Source organism: Peromyscus californicus, unplaced genomic scaffold, assembly GCF_007827085.1.
Source record: "Peromyscus californicus insignis strain IS unplaced genomic scaffold, ASM782708v3 Scaffold_4__1_contigs__length_199733344, whole genome shotgun sequence".
Classification (NCBI taxonomy): domain Eukaryota; kingdom Metazoa; phylum Chordata; class Mammalia; order Rodentia; family Cricetidae; genus Peromyscus; species Peromyscus californicus.
Genome location: NW_026294562.1, coordinates 171,618,325 through 171,638,368, shown reverse-complemented (window position 1 = coordinate 171,638,368; position 20,044 = coordinate 171,618,325). Strand labels below are relative to the sequence as shown.

General features: G+C 42.3%; 1 pseudogene; it reads right to left on the bottom strand.

Annotated features, from left to right (window-relative positions):
* The window catches only part of LOC128124085 (carcinoembryonic antigen-related cell adhesion molecule 1-like), an 84,867-nt pseudogene extending 66,499 nt beyond the window's left edge, over positions 1 to 18,368 (bottom strand).
* Positions 18,369 to 20,044: the final 1,676 nt, after the last annotated feature.

Genomic DNA, 20,044 nt, shown 5'->3' with positions numbered 1-20,044 from the left:
TCTGACTATAGTTTATGTGTCCCATTCACAAATTTTCTTTTTCTTCTCTGGGTGAGTGGATCATGCCCTCTCTCCCTGGCCCTATATCCCCTTCTCTCATCTGCTAAAACCATGCATTTATTATTCCATAGGTACATGTAAGAGAAAAAGTTTCCTCCTTAAAACTCCTCAGCTGCATGTTCTACCACTAAAACATATATTTGTTTCCAGCAGAAATTCTTATCATTAAAAGAGTTACAGGCTGTCATCCTCTGGACCACAGACATGCTATCTAGCTGGAGGTCTGCATCCCATCCTCCATCCTCCAGCCCACATGGATATGCTGTCCAGCTCAGCCCTGCATCATGCCCTCTAGCACCTGAGACAGAAAATCCTGCTACACATGTCTTACAGAGCCTGAAACAGCCTGCTCTTCCTGTGTTTCCACTGCATTCCAGCCTTCAATTCCCTCAGCTTCAGACCCATATCAGCAGGAAGTAATCATGAATGATTTCTACAGCCCCATTGTAACTTACCCTTCTTTCAGTGCTGAACTCCACAGCCCAGGGTCTGGACTGCCCTTAAAAAAACACTGTATTATTAATTGTATAAATTCTGCCCATGATCCTGAAATCTATATACTATTAGATTTTCTCGTCATGTACTTCTGACAATTGTTCTGTAAGTCTTGCTGTGCATACCCTGACACAGATTATTACAGTCCTCCCATAGCTAAATGGGTCAATATTGCCTTGAGTATAAATTTAAACTATTAGGTCAGTTTCAACTGCAACCTTGGTCCAACAGGTGCTCATGACTAACTCAAGTAACTCTTTATCTACCAATGCCTCTTTTAAAATACCATTTAACTAAATTAATACCACTAATCAGAGATTGATAGAGCTTTGTTCCAAACTAATCATTTGTTTTTGATAAGTCACAATTATAGTATTTAAATACATTTGACCATATTATGCTATACTAGCTAATAAAAGATTGTTTATGTTACTCCTCTGCTACCTACTGGGGACAGAGAAATTCTTATTATTACAACTACACCTATTAGAATGCTAAACTAATTCTCAACTTGCCATTTACATAGATTATTGATTATAAATATTAATTAAACATATTTTCATTTTTCAAGTCATCTCCAAACTTAAATTTTTCCATGTTTTTTGCTACCCTAGAGAGAATTAAACATTCTCCTTATTTTGACTAAATGAAAAAACTGGAACTGCTGCAAGCCATAGGAAAACAAAATGGAATTCAGTACTATCACAGAAACTACTACATGGAAAGGTCAAGGATTTTTCCGAAGGTCAAGCCATGGGTTAAGAAGTCTTGGTGATGTTTTAGCTCTTGTATATATATTAAATGGTTCCTACAATGATTTTCTTGTATGCTATGTGTGCTTCCAAGAACTCCTAACAGTGTTTTATCTAAATACCTATCAAGAATCCATGGCCAAACAATCTCATGAACTAAGGTAACAACCTTATAGAAACAATGCCTGTCTCCTAGGTCAGGTGGATAGCTTGATTTCTTGTGCAATTTAAGCAGAGACCCTACTTTCTTAAACAAGCTCCTCTAAGATTATAGACTCCCAACTTCTTACCTAACCACTTCTAGGAATGTAGACCGAGTATATAAATCCCTTTTCTTTGATTTACTAACCAATCATTAGCTCTGAGTTGACCTCTTTTTTTTTTTTAATCACTCCCTTTTTGGGTTGTAAAAGAAAGCCTGATAGTCACTGCTTGAGGTAAATTCTTACCTGACTTTATGACCCTGTAGGAAGGAATTCAAGCCTGATGACTTGCTCTGCCAGAGGATTGTTATTGCTTGGGTTTATAACTGAATACCTCAGAGACTTGGGGAAACTGAGAGGTATACGGAGACTTACAGGAAGATTTTGAGGAGAGAACTTGAGGACAAGATGGAAGATGAGAAAGAGCCAGCTAGGGAAGTACTAGATAAGTAAGGATGAAACGAGAAGGACCTAGATGAGGCAGAATTAAGATGAGAGAATTAAGATAGAACTTAGAGGGGACAGTAGATAAATATAGAGAGAAATCAGGCAAGAAAAAAGCAAGGCATGAAAACAGAACTGTAGCTGTGTAGACAGGATTTTATCCCAGAGGAATAAAGTAGACAGACAAAGAAAGAGCTTGGTTTCCTCAGATTCATTTCCCCAAAATAATGTTCACTGTTCATAGCTTCTCTTCTAGGCCCCTGGGAAGAATGTTATTAATGTGGGTCCTTAATAATATTTGAGAATAACCTCCTCTATTTTATTGGACCACCATGGCTTAAAGCGAGATTTCAACAACAACAAAAATTACAGAAAGCCTACAAACTCATGGAAACTGAATTATGCTCAATTGAATCACCAATGGGTCAAGGAGGAAATAAAGAAAGAATTAAAGACTTCCTAGAATTCAATGAAAATGAATGTATAACATACCTAAACTTATGGGACACTATAAGAAAACAGTGATAAGAGGAAAATTCATAGCACTAAATGCCAACATAAAGAAGTTGGAGAAATCTCACACTAATGATTTAACAGCACACCTGAAAGCTCTCGAACAAGAAGAAGCAAACTCACCCAGGAGGATTAGATGCCAGCAAATAGTCAAATTGAGGGCTGAAATCAATAAAATGGAAACAAAGAGAACAATACAAAGAATCAATGAAACAAAGAGTTTGTTCTTTGAGAAAATCAACAGGATAGACAAGTCCTTGTTCAAACTAACCAAAAGGCAAAGAGAGAGCATCCAAATAAACAAAATCAGAAATGAAAAGGGATACATAACAACAGACAATGAGGAAATCCAGAGAATCATTAGGTCATACTTCAAAAACCTCTACTCAACAACACTGGAAAATCTAAAAGAAATGGACAATTTTCTCCATAGGTACCATATAACAAAATTACATCAAGACTGGATAAACAATTTAAATAGACCTGTAACCCTTAAGGACATAGAAACGGTCATTAAAATCTCCCAACCAGAAAAAGCCCAGGACCAGATGGTTTCAGCACAGAATTCTACAAGATTTCAAAGAAGAGCTAATACCAATACTCTTTGAATTGTTCCACACAATAGAAACAGAAGGAACACTGACAAACTCTGTTTATGAGGCTACAGTTACCCTGATACCCAAAACACACAAAGATGTAACAAAGAAAGAGAATTGCAGACCAGTCTCCCTCATGAACATTGATGCAAAAATAATCAAGAAAATAGTGGCAAACTGAATCCAAGAACAGAGCAAAAAATTATCCATTGTGATCAAGTAAGCTTCATTCCAAGGATGCAAGAATGCCACCATATAAACAAACTGAAAGAAAAAAAATGACTGTAGCATGAATCTTAGAGGTCTTATTAATAAATAAAGCCTGAGGCCAGGTACTGGGGTGAATGCTGGAAGATCAGAGAAGCAGAACAGTCTATAGCATCCTCACCTTGCCAGTTCCTCAGCTGATCCTGTTTCCTTAGACTGAAGCCTCTGAGTCCTCATCCAGAATAAATCTCAGCTGAACTGCTACTGGAAGCCTAAAAGATTATCCAGCCAAATGTTTAACCAGCCAAGTGCTTCTAGTTTCTGGACTTCACACCTTATATAACTTTCTGCTTTCTGTCATCACTCCCTGGGATTAAAGGCTCGATTTCCATGATTAAAGGCGTGAGTCACCATGCTTAGCTATTTGCAGTGTAGCCTTGAACTCACAGAGATCCATGCCTCCAGAAGGCTAGGATTAAAGGTGTGAATGCCTCCATTTTCTAGCCTCTGTATCTAGTGGCTGTTCCATTCTCTGACCCCAGATAAGTTTATTAGGGTGCACAATATTTTGGGGAACATAATACCACTACACATCATCATTTAATTAGATGCTCAAAAAGCCTTTGACAAAATCCAACACCCCTTCATGACAAAGGTCTTGGGGAGATCAGGAATACATAGAACATTCCTAAGTGTAATACAGGCAATTTATAGCAAGCTGACAGCCAACATCAAATGAAATGAAGAGACTCAAACGATTCCACTAAAATCAGGAACAAGACAAAGATGTCTACTCTCCCCATATTTATTCAGTATAGTACTTGAAGTTCTAGCTAGAGCCATAAGATCAAATGGGAAAGGAAGAAACCAAACTTTCCCTATTTGCAGATGATATTATAGTATACATGAGTGACCCTGAAATTTCTACCAGGAAACTCCTACAGCTGATAAACACCTTCCCACCTTTCTGTGGGAAGACTGATTAGGTGAGTTGAAGTGTGAGGATCTTAGCAAGTGTCCTTTCCACCTCTCTGTGTTTCTAGCTTGGTTCTCCCTCTTCCTTCCAATCCCCGAATTCCATCAATTTCATCCAGGCAATCATGTGAAGCTGTGGGAATGTGAGACAGGGCGATAGTGATTTTGTGTGTTGAATATCCAGTGTTTCCATGGCTACATCTTTTTCTCAGGGTCTCAGGTGTGGCAGCCATGAATAAATCGCCTCTTGTGGTTGTGATCTAAGTGATAGAAGGCCCAGGCTATTGACTCTCAATGGACCAGCTTATCTGCAGAGACCATGGTTTCTGCAGTGGGGTACGAAAGCAAGGCAGACCCTGTAAGACCCCATTCCCCTCTGCTTGGTGACTGTGGGGAACTCAGCCTCGACCTTGCAGAAACTCTGTTGGAACTGCACTGCAATCTGAGACATGCCCCACTTTCTTTCTCCACAGCGATCATATCTGCATGTGTCCTGAGGGTTATCTCAGACTCACCTTCACAAGTATATCCCTCCACTAATACCTTGCTTGTCTAAGCTCATCATGGACACATCCTAGAGGATGAAAACTATTGAATTACCAGGTTTGAAATTTTGCACCAGAACGCCCCCCAGCCCCCTCCCCCTGTCCTTTTCTCTCTCCCATTTTTACTTAGTAGCCATGTTACAGTGATTTCACTTTTTGGATACCATGTGTTTCCCAACATCTGTTAAGTATCAATGCCATCCTCAACTCTTTACTCCTTGTTGTGAATATTTAAGGCTCAAACCTCACTACTCTGCTCAAGAGTGATTATAATGCTAATGTTGACCCTGTGGTATGGTATTTATGATGTGGCTGGCCCTGTATTTGTATCTGGTTTCATCTATATGATGAGTCTGTCATATAGAAATTATTTTCATTCAGATGATGAAAAACTGGAGCTTAAAGTGGTTTTCAAAAAGTACTTAAATCTGTATGGTTAATCAGAGATAGACCTGGCTACCTGGCTTCAAGGCTAACACTAGTGGTAGGAATAATTGTGGCTAACATTTTTTTCTTCCTGTTTGTGTGGTATTTTGCCAAAAAAGGTTACTTGATTATTATATTAAGTCTTTAAAAACTACTACGAGGCAGGTGAAGGATGTGATATAACCTAGCACCATAGCATCAGAGGCTGAGGCAGGAGGATTGTGAATTTGAGGCAAGTCTGCATTATATAATGAGACCCTTGCCCCCTTAAAAGTTCTCCCAAGCTAGTAGAAGGAGAAAACTAAAGATGAGAATGAAAATAAACAAAACAGAGACTAGAGTAACTGCTAAGAAATCGGATGCACCAAAAGTTGGTTCTTCAAAAATGATTAACAACATTAGCAACCTTTTCCAAGATTAACGTTGAAAAAAGGAGATGGATATTAATATAATTTGAGGCCTCACCATCCATTCTCAAGATTATGAAGAATTTCAAGAGTACTCAGTAGTTATATGCTAACTGTTTAGGGCCTAGATGGAATGGACAAATTCCTACAAACCTGAATTCTTTAGAGATGTGAAAGAAACAAAATCGAATAGCAGTATAACCAATAAGATTGAATCAACAAAAAATTGACAAAATTTCACAGATGTTGATGATAAAAACACTGAAACATGATAGAACTCCAGATTACTATAACAAAGGCCACACATGAAAACCCACAGCCAACATCATATTAAATGGGGAGACTGATCCTTTCTCTCTAAGATGAGGAAGAACACAGGATGCTGCTGTGACTATTTCTGTTCAAGAGACTCTTAAGAATGCTACACAGAGCCATTAGGTTAGAAAATGAAATGAAGGTGCCCAATTATTAGGTGATATATATATATATATATATATATATATATATGGATGTATATTATATATCTGTAGATGACAGTAACTTGTTCATAGAAAATCCTTAACATTGTACAGAAAGTTCTCAGAACTAAATGAGTAAAACTAGCAAAATTGTTGGCTAATGTAAAGAACATGCCCAAGTGAGATGTATCTCTGTATACTACTATTGACCATGAACAATTAGATTTTCCTTTTTCCTGGCAGTAGTGGAGCTTCAACCTAGGGCCTCGTGCATGCCTGGCAAGTGTTCAGTCCCTGAGCAACAGTCCCAGACTTAACAGTGAATAATTGGAAAGGAAATGAAGAAAGTATTTATTTGTGAAAGCACCAAAAAGAATAAAATACTTAGAATTAACTCCACCAAGGAGATAAAAGACTTGCACTCAGAAAACTACCAAATAAGAGATGATGAAAGAAGACAAGAAATGACAGCCATTGGGGTTGATGGGTTGGAAGACTTAATCTCATTATTACTGTTGTTCTGCAGTACTGGGATTGAACCCAAGGCTTTGTGCATGGTAAGCAATGCTCTACTATTGAGCCATATTCTAAGGTCTGCCTTTTAATGTTTATTTAGAAACAGGATGTCACTAAATTAACTGGGCTGGCCTGAATGGTTGTGGTAGGTACTTTTTTTTTAAAAAAAAATTATAATTTAATTTAATTTTACATATCAGCCACAGATTCCCTTATTTTCCCCCCTCCCCCCCCACACCTTCCTCCCAGCCCACCCCTCATTCCCATCTCCTCCAGGGCAAAGACTCCCCTGGGGATTGAGTTCAACCTGGTAGATTCAGTCCAGGCAGGTCCAATCCCCTCCTCCCAGGCTGAGCCAAGTGTCCCTGTATAAGCCCCAGGTTCCAAAGAGCCAGCTCACGCACTGAGGACAGGTCCTGGATCCAGTACCTGGATGCCTCCCAAACAGATCAAGCTAATCAACTGTCTCACTTATCCAGAGGGCCTGATCCAGTTGGGGGTTCCTCAGCTATTGGTTCATAGTCCATGTGTTTCCATTCGTTTGGCTAATTGTCCCTGTGCTTTTTCCAATCTTGGTCTCAACAATTCTCGCTCATACAAACCCTCCTCTTTCTCGCCAACTGGACTCCTGGAGCTCCACCTGGGGCCTGGTCATGGATCTCTGCATCTGGTTTCCTCAGTCATTGGATGAGGTTTCTAGCATGAGAATTAGGGTGTTTGGCCACCCTATCACCACAGTAGGTCAGTTTGGGTTTTCTCTCGACAATTGTCAGTAGTCTATTACTCCTGCCTCAGCTTCTTGAGTGGCTGGAATTATAGGCATGAGCCAGCTTGTCTGAAAGACTTTTTTTAAATAGATGACAATATCACTGAATGTAGTCTATCAGTTCTATGCACATCAGATCAAAACTCCAGTGGCATTTTGCACAGAAATACAAAAGTCCATTCTAGCTGTCCTGGAACTCACTATATAGATGAGGCTGGTCTCAAACTCCCAGCGATCCGCCTGTCTCTGCTCCCAAGAGCTGGGGTTAGAGACAAGTACCATACCTGGCTTTAAAAGTATCTTGAAAAAGAAAAAGGAATAAAATTGCAGGACATCCTGCATGATTTCATAATTTTAGTACAAAGCTGCAACAATCAAAATAGTCTACTGCTGACATAAAGGCAGACATACAGGTCAGTGAAATAGAATTGGAAAGTCCAGAATTGCTCATGCACACTGGTCATGATTAAATTAATGATTAGTTGGTAAGATCAAAATGTGTGTTTATGGGGAACAGTTTTGAATACATATTATAATGTGTGTCAGATCTGAGCAGTAGGCATATCCAGCATTTCATCTGCCACTTTTTCTGTTTGTTACAAACATTCATTTCTGCTGGCTCTTTTGAATTACTAGGTGTGAAACAGAGTTGCCCTATTGAGTTACAGAACTTGTGAAGGCATTCTTGCTGTCCATCTGACCCTATGTGACCAGATGAGTTTTGATCAGGCTGCTAAGATTGTTCAAGGATGGAGGAATAATCAGTTAAACAAGGGATGTTGGGAAAACAGGATATCTAGGTAAAAGAATGAAGTTAAGCCTTCACCTAACAACATATAAAAATCAACTCTAAATGGATCAAAGACCTAAAATGGATCAGAGCTGAAAGTCATCAGACTTTTAGGAGACAGGATGAAAGCATCTTGAAACTGGATTTCGAATGGTGACTTTGTTATGATGCCAGATGCATCATATGGGCCTTTTGGCTGCTTATATGTCTCTGCAGAACATGCATGTTTGGTACCTGAGGAGGACAGTAGACGGTGTTGAATTCCTTGGAACTTAGTTACAGACAGTAATAAGCTGCCATGTGGGTGCTGGGAATTGAACCCCTGTCCTTTGGAAGAGCTGCTAGAGCTCTTAAATATTGAGCTATCTCTCCAGTCCCATATGTATATTTGGTTTATGGAACTGGAGAGATAGCTCAATAGTTACACATCAAACACACACACACACACACACACACACACACACATACTACTACTACTACTATTACTACTACTACTACACACCACAAATAAATAGTTATCAGAAAAAAGAGTCTTGTGCAAGGAGGTCATGCTGCAAATGTGAGCATGAGGATAAGAAACTCAATATAATGGTCACCAAGATGGCTCAGTTGGTAAGCTGCCTACCATACTGCCTCCTGGTACCTATACCCAACTGCCACAAAGAAAAAAAAAATGCAGAAGAGATGACCGGCCGCACTATTGGAGGCCCATGAACTGTAGACTAATGACTATGGAGCCCCCATGGGACTGGACTAGGCCCTCTGGATACAGAAGACAGTCGTTTGGCTCGAACTGTTTGGGTGGCACCCAGGCAGGGGGATCAGGATCCATCCCTTGTGCATGGGCAGGCTTTTGGGTTGCAGTGCCTGTGGAGTGATGCTTGTGCAGCCTTGGTACAGTTCGAAGGGACCTGGACCTGCCTAGGCCCAGTGTGCTGGGCTCTGCTGAATCCCCATGGGAGACCTTGATTTGGGGCATGTGGGGATGTGGGGTGGTTTGGGAGGGGTAGAAGGGAGGAGGTGGGATCTGTGGGCGGTATGTAGAGTGAGTAGAAAATTTCTTAAGAAAAGTGAAAAAAAAAGAAAAAGAAAAAAATGCACAAACAAATGTGGCGCAGTGAAATGGCTTAGCAGATAAAGGGCTTGCTCACCCGTCTGAGTTCAATCCCCTGTCCATGGAGAACAGGCTACCACAAATTGTCCTCTGACATCCACACACTAGGTGTGGAACACCCATATAAAATGAATAAATATGCAAACGTGTAAGAAACTTAATACACGTCCTTTCTATCTATGGATTTTATATTTGTGGATCGAAACCTTGGAAACAAACTACTTGGAAAAGTATCTCTACAGTGAAAAATGTGTTGTTTCATTCTATCACTGTTCTGTACTCAACACAAGACTAGTGTCTATGCAGTATTCATACTAGATATAGAAAATAATCTAAAGATAATCTGAATGTGTGGAAGGACATATAGAGTAACATGAACATTTTACTAGATTCTGAGGGTTGACTGTGTGACTGACTCAGACCCTAAACTCTTAACCACTTTGCATTTCTATTTGCTATATTGACATCTGTTGTTGTTAATATTGACCAGGTCTCACAATGTAATCTGGGTTGGCCTTGTACTTCTTTTTTTTTTAATTAAGAGATTTTTCTATTCCTTTTACATACCAACCATAGATTCCCCTGTCCTCCTTCCTCCTGCCCCTCAGCCTTCCTCCTCATAAGACCCCCCATTTCCACCTTTACCAAGGCAAGGTCTCCCATGGGGAGTAAGCAGAGCCTGGTCCATTCAGTTGAGTGGCCTTGTACTTCTATGCCTTCAGCTTCGTGCTCTCTCTCTGTTTTGAGACAGGGTCTCACTATGTAGCTCTGGCTAACCTGAAACTGGCTACAAAGACCAGGGTGGTTGGGAACTCATAGAGTCCAACTGTCTCTGCCTCTGGTGTGCTGGGGTTAAAGGCATGCAGCACTGTGCTCACCTTGCTTGGTGTGTTATCATGAGGTTAACATGCGTCCATCACCAAGCTGGCTGTATTTGTATCTTGAACCATTTTTTTTCTCCTTGTGACTTTGACCCATTCTGTACTCTGTTGATAAAGAAACTGCCCCCATCCCCAACACTATGGAGTAAGAATGGAGCAGAGATCACTCACCTTTTATGTTCAGAGTGATGCGGTCACTCCTCTTGTTAACCAATCCCTTGGTTACCTCACACTGATAGTCCCCTGAATTCTCACTCCTGGCAGGGTCTATTTGGAGGGTGCTGTTGTTCGGGGACAGCATCATCTTATTTGTGATTCTCAGACGCTGAGAGTTGAAGAGCCAATGGATGGAGATCCCCGTGTCATTTGACAAGCAGGTCAGGAATATAGACATCAGGTCTTTGACTGTGGTGTTGGTGACTTGGATGGAGGGTGGAGTCACTGGATCTGTGGATAAATGGTGGAGGAGAACAGCTGAGAGTCCTTCACCCTCAGAGATCTCATCCAGCTCACAGGGCCCATAGAATGAAATGGCCCTCTGCAAGATCACATGTTTGGGTTCAAGATATGTTCTGTAAGGAGAGAACTGAATCTTACTCCTACCATAATCAACCACAGTGACACTGACTCAGGGTATTTGTGTAGATTCCAAACTGGGAGCCTCTTCACACCACATGTCCAGAAATCTCATGGTGGAGGGAATGTATTTCACAATGATTTTTGAGGGAATTCTTGCTCACACTTTTGGTAAGTGTGAACAGTCAGGTCCCTCTTTTATAATAATAGCTTTAATAATAGCCTTCTGTTTGTCTTTTATTAAATAATTTGTCATGGGGTTAAGATGGCCCACGTAATCTTAAAGGTGTTAAAAGCTAGACCTAGTACTGGAAGAAATTCCTGACTGAAGAATTTCTGTTTGTAGAAAAAATGTATTTCATGCCCCATGGATATGGATTAAATACTACAGAGAAGAAGTGAATAATTACAGTGCTGACCAAAGCCTGCCACTCTAATCCTCAGTACTGATTTTTTTTGAGACAGGGTCTCACTGTACAGTCCTAGCTTGCTTGGAACTTGCTATGTAGACCAGCCTGGCCTCAAACTCACACTATCTACCCTCCTCTCTCCCTCCTCAGTGCTGGAATCAAAAATGTGTGCCACCACACTCAGCTGACATTTATTTTTTGGACCTTGAGAAGAGTAAGCAAAAGAACATCATCAACTGTCAGTGACATGGTTCATCCTGACTCAGAACAGGGCTCCCAGACACCTTCTCCACCCACTCTTCCCATTCCATGGAGTCAGAACTGAGCCAGCAACCCCACCCATGAGACAGGAGTAGACCTGGCAGCAGAGGAAAAATTGTGTGGGGAATTTTCTCCTCCAATGTGGAGAAAAATAATGTGAGCACAGTTGAAAGCCCTGGGTGTTCCTTGTAGGTCATGGAGGTCTTAAAATAAAAATGGAGGGGACAGGGAAGCTTGTGTTAGGCACAGAAAGAAATCTTGACCTTGAGGCTCTCCTAACCATGGAAAGTCCCTCATACAACCAAAGGATTTCCAAGACTGGGAGAACCTCCTCCTCACATTTAAGCTCCATCCATATCAGGCAGATATCAGAGAACCAGGAGGCTTGGGGGAAGATTGAGTTTTGCTTGTTCCCATAGACATGCACTGGAAATTAAATGCTTCTGCATCTTCCCAGAAAGCCAAAGGACTCCACTCCAAACCAGGTGATGATATTTCAGAGATCCACTTACTAAGGACTGTAATGTTCTTGACTGTGGTCTTACTGAGGACAGTGACAGTTATAGATGAGGCAGGTATAAGATCTGCTATTATTAGTATTGATGTTGGGAATAAAGTGCTCTTGGGAGGATGACTGGAGCTCTCCATTGACAAACCAAGAGTACTGTGCAGGTGGGTTAGCATCTGTGTGGCAGGAGATGTGAGGTTTGTTCTTGAATGGAAATGAATATTTGAGAGGTATATGATTGGAATAAAGGACCACTGGAGAAAACATATTAAAAGACATGTTATGTCAACAGTGGTAAGGGGAAATCCTGGTTTGTTTAAGGACATAGTATCTCTTTGAGTTGTGCTTAAACCTCAGTTGAGCAGGTCCTACCCAGAGCTGAGGTCAGATTAGTAGAAGAGTTTTCATGCAGCATGCACAAGCCCTGATCTATCTCAAGCACAACACACAAACATCCCCTCTGCACACTCATGTGTACACTGAGCCTGAGTCTGACATGTCCCCTGTCTCCATTACCCTCAACCTCTCTAGGCAGGAAAAGTCCCTGCAGCCCATTCAAGCTCTATGCTGGGCCTGTCTACATGTGCTTGGGCTGGTACAGGATGCCCTGGGAGCCTAGGTATCTGTATGGTAGGTCTGTGTCATGAACCCAAGGGGACTGGGACCGAGTATGATATAGCTCTAGTCCTCTGTATTTAGGCAGTTGGGACCAGGATGAAACAGAAAATACTTACAGGTAATGTTCAGAGAGAATGGGACACTTAGAGAGGCACTTACTGTGTTCTAGTTTCACATTCATAGGGTCCTGTGTCAGTCCTCAACATTGAGTAAAGTGAGAGTTCTGCTGTCCTCAGACAGCTTCAGCCTGTCCTCTTCTGAGAGGCTTTGGCCATTTATCCTCCACAGGTAGGCTGTTTTCGAATCTTAGGCTCACACATTAATGCTACTAAGTCCTCACCCTCCATGGGATTGGAATTGTTGGTTGTGATGTTGGGCTTGGGTTCAGGTGCTGTGCTGACCACAGAGAGATGATGGCTCTGTGTGGTACTTCTGATTCTTTTAAAAGCCTCTTACAACCACAGATATTTTCTTAACTCCCAGGCAACCTAGATCCTTAAAGAATCAGTCAGGAAGCAAATTACAGGCAGATGGAGTGGCCGAGTGCTCAGAGATAATGGGGCCTCCTGTGCTGTATACGGTAGAAGCAAGGACTTTCTCATGAGAGAACTGAGCTGCAGTGTTTAGTGATGGTCAGACTCAAGAATGAGAGACCTCATTCTATTTCCTGGTCCTCACTGACCCATTGCCCCTCTTGAGACACAAGGTTCGAGTCCCTCCAGCCACTCTGACCTCACCTGCTTTGTGTAGACCAGAGTCCTCCCAGCCTTTGCTGTTCAGGGCTGTCCTACAGATAGGTCACGATTAGTCTTCCCACTGAGCTTCCCTGAGAAACCTGACAGCCTGTCAGAGATCTCACAGAGCTCAGGTGAACTGAGCTGCAGTGTGGTGATATTGTGTTCCCCAAAATATTGTGAACCCTAATAAACTTATCTGAGGTCAGAGAACAGAACAGCCACTAGATACAGAGACCAGAAAATGGTGGCAATCACACCTTTAATCCTATCACTTGGGAGGCAGAGATCCATCTGGATCTCTGTGAGTTTAAAGCCACACTGGAAACAGCCAAGCATGGTGACTCATGCCTTTAATCCCAGGAAGTGATGGCAGAAATCAGAAATGTATATAAGGCGTGAAAACTAGGAACTAGGCTGGTTAAGCTTCAGGCTTTTGAGAAGCAGTTCAACTGAGATACATTTGGATAAGGACTCAGAGGCCTCCAGTCTGAGGAAACAGGATCAGCTGAGGAATTGGCAAGGTGAGGTGGCTTTGGCTTATTCTGCTTCTCTGATCTTCCATTGTTTATCCCAATACCTGGCTCCAGGTTTGTTTTTGTTAATAAGACCATCTAAGATTTATGCTACATCTGGTGCCCAACTTGTCAGGTACAAATTCTTGAAAAAGCTACTTGCCTGTGGCCTTGTGGGCTCCAGCTCAGACCTGAACTACACGTAGCTGGTTGTGGTGGTGCACACTGGTTGGATTTACTGAAGGAGGCAGAGACAGGAGGATCCCAAGTTTGAGACTAGCCTAGGAGGTTTGCTAAGGAGAAGCTCCAGCTGGCTGGGGCCCAGCCACAAACAGTGGCAGTGGGACCATGGAGGCAGTAGCTGCTGGCTTCTTCTCATCGTGTTGGTGACTGCGGTGATGCTGCTACCTAGGATGAAGGGTTTATTGATGCTTGTTCAGAGAATTGCCTGGACCATCGTGTTAAAAGAAAGCATAAGCAAAGTTCAGTTTGGAAAAGTTTGGGAAGACAAATGGTGGGGAGAAATTGCTGTGAAGATTTTCTCTTCTAGGGAAGAATGTTCATGGTTCCGAATGACATACATTTATCAGACTGTGATTGCTCCAAACCACAGAGGAGGCACAAAAAAAAAATCTGCAGGGAACCATGGTCACGACGAACAGCAACTTTGAAATCTTCAAATCTTCAAAATAATGATGGGACCCCACAATGATGATTCCACAAGGACTATAGTAAAGCCATTAAGCTTATCAACAACATGGGAAGATTGACTTTAGACTACAAACTACTAAGGACAGTTTTGAGATGACTAGCTGAGATGATCCAGCCTGACAGACTACTTGAACAAGGACTTGAGACAAGCCCTGCACTTTCCCATTATGCAGAGATTGGACAAATGATACAGCTAAATATCTCAGGACTTGACAATTAACCCAAAATTTTCTTTTCAGGATTCCCTAAAGACATCGTCACTCCCAAGAAGCAGGAAGTAATTTAAAGAAAACGATGCCCATATTCTCAAGTGGTGGGGTGGGTAGTTTTTTTGGTTTAATGAGTTATGGATATTGTCACTGTTTATGATGGTTGGTTACAAGTTGTTAATTGTTAATGGTCAGAAAAAAAGCTGAAGAAGGAGATTAGATTCAGAGTTTTTGTTTAAAAAAAAGAAAACGAAAAAAGAGAATTTGGATATGAGGAAGATCATGAATCTACTCTGAGATAAAAAGATAAAGAAATAATAGGAAAAGTGGGTAGATCATTGAATCTACTCTAAAAAGAAAAAGGGGGAGATATAAAAGTGACAAAAGGTTGACTATTGAATCTATTATGAAAAGAAAAAAGAGAATATGGATATAAGATAAAAAGGTCAATTATTGAATCTACTTTTTAAAAGGAACTACTTGTTTTAAATAGGATAAGTAATGAAATTTTTTGTCTGAATTTATCCAATGTTAATGTACATTGTTAATGTATATAATGGATTTTTTGTCTGAATCTGTCAAATGTTAATGGACTAGACATCGTTAATGTAATTCTTGACTGTATATATTGTATATACTTATTGGATATAATTTTTCTTGTATTAGTTATAAGCATTTTTTAAATTTTAGACAAAAAAGGGGAAATGTGGTGATATCGTGTTCCCCAAAATATTGTGGACCCTAATAAACTTATCTGGGGTCAGAGGACACAACAGCCACTAGACAGACATAGAGGCCCAAAAATGGTGGCACACACACCTTTAATCCTATCACTTGGGAGGCAGAGGTCCATCTGGATCTCTGTGAGTTTAAAGCCACACTGGAAACAGCCAGGCATGGTAACTCACACCTTTAATCCCAGGAAGTGATGGCAGAAAGCAGAAAGGAATATAAGGTGTGAGAAACTAGAGGGATTAAGCTTTTAGGTTTTTGAGCAGCACAGTTCGGCTGAGAGGCATCCAGTCTGAGGAAACAGGATCAGCTGAGGACTGGCAAGGTGAGGTGGCTGTGGCTTGTTCTGTTTCTCTGATCATTCATCGTTCACCCAATACCTGGCCCTGAGTTTGTTTTTATTAATAAGAACTTTTAAGATTCCTGTTACACTGCAGTGTTTAGTGATGGTCAGACTCAAGACAAAGAATGGAAGACTTCATTTTATCCCTGGTCCTCACTGACCCATTGCCTCTCTTGAGACACAAGGTTCGAGTCCCTCCAGCCACACTGACCTCCCCTGCTGTGTGTAGACCAGAGGCCTCCAAGCCTTTGCTGTTCAGGGCTTTCCTACAGATAGGTTATGATTAGTCTTCCCATTGAGCTTCCCTGAGAAACCTGACAGCCTGTGAGAGATCTCACACAGCTCAGGATCTGGCTGACATTTAGGTCTGGCTGGGCCACAGGTGGGCTATTCTTGTCAGGAATTTGATATTGATTTACATGAATCTGGGAGCCCCATAAGAATCCTGAGTCTATGAAATGATCTAGAAGATTGAAGGTCACCTGGTAGATCTCCATGGTGGGGAGGCTGGAGATATGGTTGTGGACAGATAGCTTGTGCCAGTGAGGGCCTATTTGACCCTGACTCAATGACTTTGTTTCCTGTCTCAGTTTCCCTATAACAGAACACATGGTAAATGATCATTGCTATGCCTGCAAGTTAACCTTAAATGTGAACAATGACCTGACCTTCCACCAAGCAGTGTCTGTTAGTGTTTGCCTGCAGGAAATAATCCCTAGGTGGGACCCCAGGAGGGCAAGGAGCTGCCACTTGTACACTTTTTCTTCTATCTCTTTAGGGCTCTTGCCTTCCTGGGAGATCTTAGAAGACCATCAGAATAGGTAGCTGATTGCTTTTCCTACCTCTCTGCCTAGGCTGAGCAAACTGATTCTCAGGAAGAGATGCCCAGGTGACCTACCTCAGACATGGCTCTCAGAGGCTGACTGTCAGGAGGATCCCAGCCTACAGTTCACTGTTGTCACTTGTCAACTCCGACAGGAGGTCAAATTCCAATCCAGTCTACAAGCTTCCCAGGATTCCTGATCCAGTATAGCACGGGTTTCTTGAGCAAAGCTATCAGGGGTCATCTCTCTGTGAGACTCTCATAGTTTCCTCAGCCAGGCCCTGCCTGAGTCCTGAAGGGTCTTTCTCAAGGCCATGTTCATGATGAACATCTAAGACCCTAGGCAAAGTGTGACATGCCTGGGTTCAGTTCCCTCACCCCCTTTTCTCTAAGAATGGATTCAATTGATTCTTGCTGTTTTTCCCACACATTAATATGTGTCCTTTACTGAATGTATGAACCACAATGTGGGGACCATAACACAGAGGCACACCCTATGTGTGTAATAGGATTAGCTCCACCGTCGACCCAGAGGTTACAGAGAATTACTTACCGTGTACATATAACTGCAGCGTTGCTTTCTTTTCATCAAGGTCTTCCGCAGTCACAATTAGCAAATAGACTCCTGCATCTTTCTTAGTGACATTCTTGAAGAGTAAGGATCCATTGGTGTATATTGTCTCTCTTTCGCTGTAGAGAGGCCCTTTTTCTATTTTACTTCTGTATGTTATCAATCGTATAATGCTGTTTGACATATTAAGTCGATTCCCCCTGAACCAGTTAAAAAACCTCTGTGTCTCTGGCACATTGTGGGCAAGGAAAAGAACGTTGTCCCCTTCACCAGCGTGTGGTGGAACTGCCTCCACAGTGAGTTCTGCAGTGGTGGCAAAGTTCCAGAAGGTTAAAAGCAAGGCTAAGAGGGAAGAGAGAAAAAAATCTATCAATATTAGGACCTTTGCATTAGGAAATTTGGAATGTGAGTGTCTTCAACTCTCAGTCTCAGTATGTGTGTCCTGTTGGGACGAGGTCAGCGGCATCACCCCCATTCATCAGTACCCCTGAATCTTTCCACTGTATGGGACTGTCTTCTCAGGTGTCTACACAGCTCACCCCTCACTGTCCTCAGAACTCTACTCATAATCAGAATCTTTGGTGAGTGTAGACATGTCTTGTCTGACCTCCTCCTCTAAAGACTCTGTGCCTTCATTTTCTGACCTTTCCATGCTCTGTTTCTTCTCAAGTGCTTGTCAACCCCTGGGCCAACCTTCTAGATGTCCTTGCTGCTCTGTCTTCCTGCCCAGGAGTAGTAGGAGGACAAGTTTGATTTTGGTTTAAACTCCAGTGCCTGGAACAAGCTCAGATTCCTGTGAGCAAATCAGTGTCCCAGAGCCTGGGGTTTATTTGCAGATTTCTCAGGGTCCTATGAAATGAGGCTCTGGTGTACTCACCTTAGTTTGAGTTTGTCTTGGAGAGTTACCCTGACAGAGGTGTGAATGTCAGTCTTCAGGATACAGTGGCTAGTGCTGATATGCTTACAATGTGGAACAACTGAGTTTTTCCTCCCCCACACCAATTCCCATCCACCATGAGCTTCCTGCTGCTCCCAGGCTTCAAGCAGAAGCCAGACATACCTTCTCAGGCTCTTTCCCTCTCCCCAAAGACCTCATTTAGTCTCTGAGTTCTCCCACTCTCTACTCCTGAGCAATGTCTCCTCACCTGTGAGCAGAAGTCCCCTCCAGGAGACCTGTCGTTTGTGGAGAGGGGCTGAGGTGAGCTCCATAGTCTCTGCTGTGGGCTAGGCTCTTCCTCTGGAGAGGAGGTTTGTCTCTCAGGCTCCTGGCAAGCTGGGCCCCTCTGGTGTCTGCTCTGCTTTTATTCCCACAACTGAGCCTCCTCCCAGAGGAGGGAACCTCCTGGAGTCAGATGGTCATTGGGTGGAGTCTGTGTGTGTTCATTGCTCTGTTCTTCTGTGAGTGCTGCCTCCCACCCTTCTATTCCTTTGTTGTTAGGTGTTCTAGAACATATTTTGAGCTGCATGGCTGAGAAGTGTCCTGTGTCCCGAGAGAACAGCAGCTCACCCCAGGGCCAAGTGTGTATTTCCTTGTGACATAAAACCCAGCAGAGCCCAGTCTGCCCTGTGATCTCAATGTTCAGGGAAGGTGGGTTTTATTCCCAGCATGGAGTGGCAGTCTTCCCCGCGGGGCTGGAAAAGGTCTAGCTGAGTGATGACTGAGGAGGACCCAGATCCATCCTCACTGGTGTCACCTATCAGGTGTCTGATCCATGGATACATGCTGTCTCAGGGGTTTGTATCCTGGTGTGCAGGATGAGGTGACCTGCGTGTCCTAGAAAGAGTACCATGTGCTCCAGCTTCCTATGGAGGGCACCAGGAGCCCAGCTTCTTGTGCTGGCTGAATGTGATTCAGGTCTACCCATGCCCTCCCTGACCTTTCTGGGATGCCTTTGTTCTCCTTGGTGATTGCCCTATGATATCTTTGTCTGCCCTCATGGATGATAAGGGGAGGGAGGTGACTTAATAAGGTCACCTTGCAGAGTGGGGGGTCTCAGTGACACAGGGAATGATTATGTGAGGGAGCTCCAGGTCTGTTGGAACTGGGATGGAAACAAGGCTGCAAGATAGGTTCCCTCCTCAAGGAGTTTTCCCTGTTGATTATGGGGTTTGTCGCCCCCTGTTGTTCATGAGGAGACCTGCAGCTCATGTCTGGGCTGCTACAAGGATGGTAGCCAAGCTCTAAAGGCTGTAATGGAGCTGAGCACTAGTTTTCCAGGAAGGTCCCAGTGTGCAGCTGCCTTTGAAGATCTAGGTAGATTTTTGCTGGAGACTAGAATAGTTGAGGTGAGACTCACTGCCATTTTGATCTGCAGTTCCATGAAGACTGATGATGTTGATCCCACTTTCCCATGTGTTTATTAGATTATTTTTGTATATCTTGTTCAGGGCAGGAATATCCAAGTCCTTTGCTCACCATAAAATAGTTTTGATTCGACTTTTAAATTTCAAAGTAAAGTACATTCATTCACTAACAATAACACATTTTAGCGTTTAACATAAAATGAAAACCAAACGAAAACCTGCAAGCCACTCAGTTTTGATAATTCCTGGTGTGTTAATCTTTGAGATTCAGAGCCATTTAGTTGGCATTCCCTGGCATTTTCAAAAATTCCCAAGTTACGATGATTTAAGCATACTTTGGACAGCCTTCACTCTCTATAACTGTTATAGCTCGAATTCTTATTTAAAGAATAATTCACCATAAGTTGGTATTACTTACAAGAACTGCATTGTACAAGGACATTTAAAAGATGAAAAATGTAACTTCACATTTGGGGTCCCAGTAAGTTTGCAGCAAAGAGTCTCATGTGGATGTTGCTTGTTAAGGACCTGCTTTGCATCAAAACCGTGTTCCATGTTGAGAGAGCATTCACAGGATCCAA